At 27.6% G+C, this 6,674-nt stretch overlaps 1 long non-coding RNA gene across 1 annotated transcript; it reads left to right on the forward strand.

Moving 5' to 3' along the window:
• The first annotated feature begins 1,243 nt into the window (after positions 1-1,243).
• On the forward strand, positions 1,244-2,097 carry LOC119602779. The gene is made up of 3 exons (XR_005231367.1): positions 1,244-1,286; positions 1,366-1,479; positions 1,543-2,097. It is a non-coding gene; the product is annotated as an uncharacterized LOC119602779 (long non-coding RNA).
• The last annotated feature ends 4,577 nt before the right edge of the window (positions 2,098-6,674 follow it).

Here is a 6,674-nt window from a genome sequence, read left to right on the forward strand (position 1 = left end):
TATAAACACTAATATCGCGATGAAATCCAGCACAAATAAATATAATATAATATAAACATAAATCTATTCACAAAATTTTATAGAGATCGGTCCATATTTGGCTTAAGCCTCAAAACCAATTTTCCCGGTTAAAAGTAACCTGATTTAGAAAATGGTGGTTAGTGTATTGTATTTTCTCCTGTTCTGTATTTTGTATAAGGTCACCGTAACCATAGGCCTTTAAAAAAATATGTTTCTAAACCTTTAAAAAGCGGGATTATTCCTCTTTTTAATGTTTGATCCCGACTTAGATATCAATCCGGCTTTTTAATAAATAATACCGCTTTTTTACATAACAGGTCAATCATTCTTAATTTTATTGTAATCAATTTGGGATTTATTATTTAAAAGTTGAAAAATTTTAATTTAGAAATTTTGTTGGAAAATAGAAAGAAAAAGAAAACCAAAAATTCTTTCGCAATGAAACCTCTTTCAGTTTTTTAAGTGGAATTGAAATTTGTATGTAATTAATATTTTTTCTTCTTAAAATACGATTCTGGTTTTTAAAAGATAAACAGAATCAATTTTAAATAAAATCAATAATTTTAAAATTTTAATTTTTTTTTGTGAACTATCTACATAATTCGGAATTTTGAGAAGCTACAATAACATTGATCGGAACATTTTATTTTTATTTTTATTTTTTGAACTCATATTTCAGAGTGATTTTATAGACTTTTCCGGATACACAAAGTTTCCTCACTATTCAGATTTTAGATAGAATTCTAGAGGAACATTCGAATTTTAATCCGATTTTTTAATAACACAGGTCAAGAAAAAAGTCGAAAGGAAGGATTCGAATCTACCATTAGAATTTTTCTATCACATCAGGTTTTTGTGTCATGTTTGTCTCACCTTTATTAATCGAAATTCAATCCTTAAGAATAGTGTGCCTTGATCTCAGGACTAAAAATATTTTGCCCTGTGTATTTTTTTTCATACAAATTTCATAGACATTTACTAATACGCGTATGTTATATAATCACAACCTATGAAATATTACAGGAATGAATAGCGTTCAACCTATATATGTATTTCATTTCCTATATTCAGGTATATGATAAAATTCGATTTAGACATCAAATCGTCTTGAAATCAATAATAGATGTGATGTGTTAACATTCGTCGAATTGTTATATCAATTTCATATTCCATTTTGTCCTATTAAAAAATATAATTTACCCATGTGATTTAAATCAACAATGTCGATTTTAATTCGTTTTTACTTCAACGAAAATTATAAAAATGTAAGTAAGTTTTGTTTTATAAGGAAAAATGAAATATTTTTTGCAAACATTTAGGGTAAAACATAAGAATTCTCTACAGGAGGACGCATTAAAACAATTTATTGAAGTTAGACGTTGAAAATTGGTGATTGATTTGACTACCGATTAGAATAGCTTTGGGCTCTCAATTCATGATACAAATGGCTGGAAGAAAGTAAGTAAGAAGTTGTTATGCATAAAAATTGCTTCATAAAATGTCCTTTTATATGTTACTAAGTATGTCGAGATTGGAAAGCTTGCACTAATAAAAAATTTCAACCAGGAACCAGCAACAGGAGGGGGTCCACTTAACCAAATATATATATCTAATAGGCCAGCTTTGTGGACTGTACTCTTTAGCTGATGGAGAACTCCATATCAATAATAGGGTATTGTCATCTGATGAAGAGATTAGTACAATAAATAATACAATAAATAGACCGGACAAATATAAAGGGGAAGATGACTTTACATGTGAAAAACCTAGTACATCTAAACGGGTATATAAAATGAAATGGTGAAGATATAAAAGAAAGCATTAAAGGATATATTCAAGATGATGTAAAAAATGGAAAAGAGCTCCCTGATTCTTTTAAAATGTTTATTGAAGTATGCAAAAGAAGTGATGATAAATTGGATGTAATAGGAAGCAATATAAGACGAGTGTACAAATCTATAGACAATTTAACAATAAATATGTATAACAAATTAAATTAAAAGACATAATAAAGAAATAGAAATAGCTACTCTTGAAAAAAATAATCATAAAAAGAAAGACTTGGAAATAAAAGAAAAACAGTTAGAATCAGAGCTTCTTAATTACAAAAAAAAAAATAGAAATGTAATTAAACTTAAGTATTTCAATTTTTAATAAATATTATTAATACATTCAATTAATATATTAAATTTATTTCCATTGTTTAAATTAAACTCTCAGCAATATTATCGCGTATTATATTTGCGGAGCTAGATAAAGTGTTATCAGTCTCATAGCTTTCATCTTGTTCGTCCATTCCATCATCTAAATGTTCTTCCAAATCTTCAATGGGATGCTGAATTTTAAGGGTATTACACAAGTTGTGCAAAGCTCAACAAATATTTATACTTTGTACAGTTTTTAAAGGTGAATACCAAAGTGTTCTAGACAAACACCTAAATCGACTTTTCAGTACTCCAATTGTCCTTTCGACCACGTTTCTCTCAGAAGTATATCTTTTATTAAACCTTTGTTGACTAATAGTTCTTGGATTCCTGTAGGGTGTCATAACAAATAGTTCAAGTAGGTAACCTGAATCAGCTAACAACCACGAACCGCGTTCTCCATTTTCATATGATGTAATTAAAAAGTTTCATGCTGTGCTCATACTGAAAATAAATGAATCATGACTACTTCCAGGTCGAGTTGCATCAACGGCTTTAATATCCATCTTGTAATCACAAATCTTAATTATGAATAAATAATGCTAAGATCTATTTTTTATTAATACTTACAATCATTGCCCCTTTCTATTCAAGCGAAAATGTTCAATGAATCTTTAAAAATTAGATTTAAAATATAAAAAGTAAAATATAAAACATGAAATACTTGCATTTTATCTGGTAAACTTAAAGGATTTGATTTGTCCCTTAAAGATTTGCGTCTTATATTTTCTTTTTTCATTTAATTTTTTTTTCCAAAAAGAATTACAGAAATTGCTGCAATCAAAGCCATTTTATTTAAATTTAATTTACAATACCAATTAACGTTAAAAAAATATCAATTTGCTTTTTCACCAAAGTAGCTTTTATGACGAAAAAAATGTAGAAATGGAACAAAAATGGAATATGAAATCGATCGAAATTCATAACACTATTGTCGATTTCAAAATACGATTTAATTTTCAATTCGGTTGATTTTCGTCACATACCTGATTATTTAAAACTTTTTGCGATTTACTATTTTAATACATGTGTTTGCTCTGGGATTGAAACATATATTTTTTTAAGGGTCTATGACTGGTGGTTCATTATTTTAATTTTTATTTGATAATGAGTATTGCATCTTTATTGGGAACCTAACAATCAGTTCAGAAAACAAATATAATATACAATTTTGGACTTCCTAACCCACTTTTTACCAGTTCTTTTTGTTTTTACCAGGAATTTTTGTATAACTCCTTTTAAAAAATAAATTTCAAAAAATTATTGACATTTTATTCTACAATTACAAACTTAGTGCCGGTCCACACACAGAAACTTTAGTTGAGAAAATTTTTCTTAATTCTCTTTTAAAGTTTCCTTAATGTCCACACATACTCCCGAGTCTTATTTGATACTCTCAAAGTATCTTCTTGTATTCAAATTTTATATTCTAAGGGCCAATTTTTAAGTGAAAGATTAGCGATTAAATTAAAATTAATCCTCGAAAGATGTTTTTGAGTACTCAGTTAGTTAATTTTGTTTGCAAGTTTAAGCGCCCAATGGAGGTAGTTTAAACTAAAGTACGAAATGCAAAAGTGTAAACAGCTGATGCAAAAAAATTAATACAATTTTTATAAATATAAACATTAAAATGTTCTATTTATTGTTCAGTATAAATTATGGACACTTCAAAATACATTTTTTTATTTTTAATTTAAGTTTTCATTATTTTCATATTAAATTTATAATTGTCTTTTTCTTTTTTATAAAATATGCATTGTTTTGATAACAAACAGTGACGTTTTCTGTTGTTTTGTATGGCAACACTGCGAAGTTTAATCTTGTACTCAAAAACATCAAAGGGGATTAACATAAGTTTATATATATTTTTAGATTAACAAATCTGATTATTAATTGGCATTTGATTAAAATCTCAAAAACCCGCTCTAAAAGTGTTTTGGAACATATTTACATATAATTATCAAAAATGCATCAACTAAAAGTTCGAGAAAAAACGGCCAATAAAATTATAGAGTAATGGAATTATCTGCAATGTTACCGGAATTAAAGAAATCTAGTTTTAAAAGTAAAGCAATCTAGTTTTCAATGTAAAGCAAATTACTAATGCAGCGCATTTCGAAATAGAATTTCGAATTTTTTTATGGTCAAAAATATTTAGACTTTAAAGCAAATTATTGTTTCATGTCATATTCAGAATCGGATGTACGAGTAAATATCCTATGTATGGTCTGTTGGACAATTGATTTTTTAACAAATGAACTCCTCTATGTACATCGGATTGTAATTTAATAACACACATATAAGAGCTTTATTGGCAATAAACTATCGTTACTAATACTTGTAGCTCAATTATTAGCGTAAAGTTTCTAAATTTATCCTTGTGTAGACCCAAATGTGACCTGAATTTCATTAAGACAGTATTTATTAAATTATAACAAATTGTATCATGACTGCTTTAAATTTAACATAATATTTAAAAAGTACAATATCGGGGTAATATTTTTATGGTTGCTAAGTGATACCATGTACCCATTTCCTGGACAAGAAATTTCATCAAATTATGTCTAAAAGGTTAACATTGAGAGAGAGATTCATCATATAAACATATGTATGTATAATGCCCTTTCTACATCCGTTGTTGATTGTTTAAAAATGTCTAATACCCCATTTACACATACACGAAATCTAGTAGATTTCATTTTTTCTAATATTTCATGAAATTGTATTTGATATGAAAAATAAGAAGGAAAAATAGGATATTTATTAACATTTTATTTATAATAAAAAATTTGATATTTAAATATAACATTTCCTTCTATTTTAAATAAACTTTTCATCAAGTTTTTCAATTTATTAAAATTATGTTGACATTTTAATTCTATTTGGTTTGTTTTGTTTTTTCTCGTTTTTCTTGTGTAGCGTCGTATTTTTTAGTATTATTTAGGAAAAAACAGAGTTGCATCACAAAAAACTATTAGATTTTGAGTAGATTTTAACGAAAACTTGTTACGAAGTAGATTTTGTTTTGTATGGGAAATCTAGTTTAAATCAACAAGATTTGGCTTGAAATCTCATAAGTACTAGATTTCGTGTATGTGTAAATGGGGTATAAATGTAAATGTATTTAAGAAATTACTAACCTTAAGTAAAAAAATATATATTTTAGTACTCTGAGATCCAAAAAAGTACCCTCAGAAATATTTTTTGATACTGAAACAAAATCTCATTTTCCATCCCTGATAGAAACTTTTGTTTCAGAAACTACTTGTTAATTACATTGATTTGTTTTTGTACAAATGAGAAAAATAACAAAACATTCATAATTCAGCTCTGGGTGAAGAAAGATCGTCGTGCATCATTGCCATTATCTCTTAAGGGTAATCAGGCCGTCCTTTTTGCTCTACCTTCGAGAGTTTTACGTTTCACTACCGCATTGGTTTAGTGTGTGGCGTCGGATTTATAACCAAACTTTTACTTTGATACATGGTGGAGAACCATAAAAAACTCATTGGAACTAAGTCTGAGCGATCTGGCTTCCTATACAAAGCTATAGTTCGTTTCGGTATTTCTTGGACAAGACTTCTTGGATTGTTACCCTGGCACTATGCTTGCTTTATGCGGCGCCATTTAAATTTTTAGATTAAAAAAAAAAAATAAATAACAAAACAAAACGAGTTTCCGAGTACGAGAAACTCCGTACCGCGAGAGAGATGAATAATATTTCTTTCTCTATCACGCAAAATCAAAAGTTTCCCAAAAATAGTTTCCTAGTGTGGACCGGCAGTTACGGATTTGAGTATATCATTCTCATTAATAATTTTTCCCTCATACGTTCATCAAAATCAGTAAGAATATTTCAATGGAATTTTCAATATTTTTGTGACTTTGTTTGAGTGTTTTAACACCAATAAAATAATAGATACCCTACACTACGAAAAGTGCCAATTTGCACCTTTCACTAGTTATATTACCTCATATCCAACTAACTAGTTACCTCTGGTAAATAAAGTGGTCGATATTTTGTCTAAACGTTCACTACATTTCACCATTTCTAATCAGTATTTTACATTTGATAAATTTTCGCATGAAGTTTATGAAAATAAATTCTAAATAAATTAAATGCTTTTAAAAATGTCACTTTGATAGCCACATGTAGTGCTTAAAATAACCACATGGCACATTTCTGACGAAATGTAATGCAAAAGCAAAATAAAGTAAACAAAATGAAAATAAATTTTGTGCGAAATTTTAAAAAATTTTAATAGTATATAAATCTTCTGTTTTATTAATATATATATATATATATATATAATATATACATTAGGGAAATAACTAATTTGGCGAAATTTTTGACATACCACCACATGATTGCCAATGTTGTACAAGTAATGAAAATAATTTTTTTTTAGGTCAATTTGAATCAAAAACATCACGCACCGACCCCAATTT

Source organism: Lucilia sericata, unplaced genomic scaffold, assembly GCF_015586225.1.
Source record: "Lucilia sericata isolate MDLA Ls3-8-SP2 unplaced genomic scaffold, ASM1558622v1 Contig000252F_arrow, whole genome shotgun sequence".
Lineage (NCBI taxonomy): Eukaryota > Metazoa > Arthropoda > Insecta > Diptera > Calliphoridae > Lucilia > Lucilia sericata.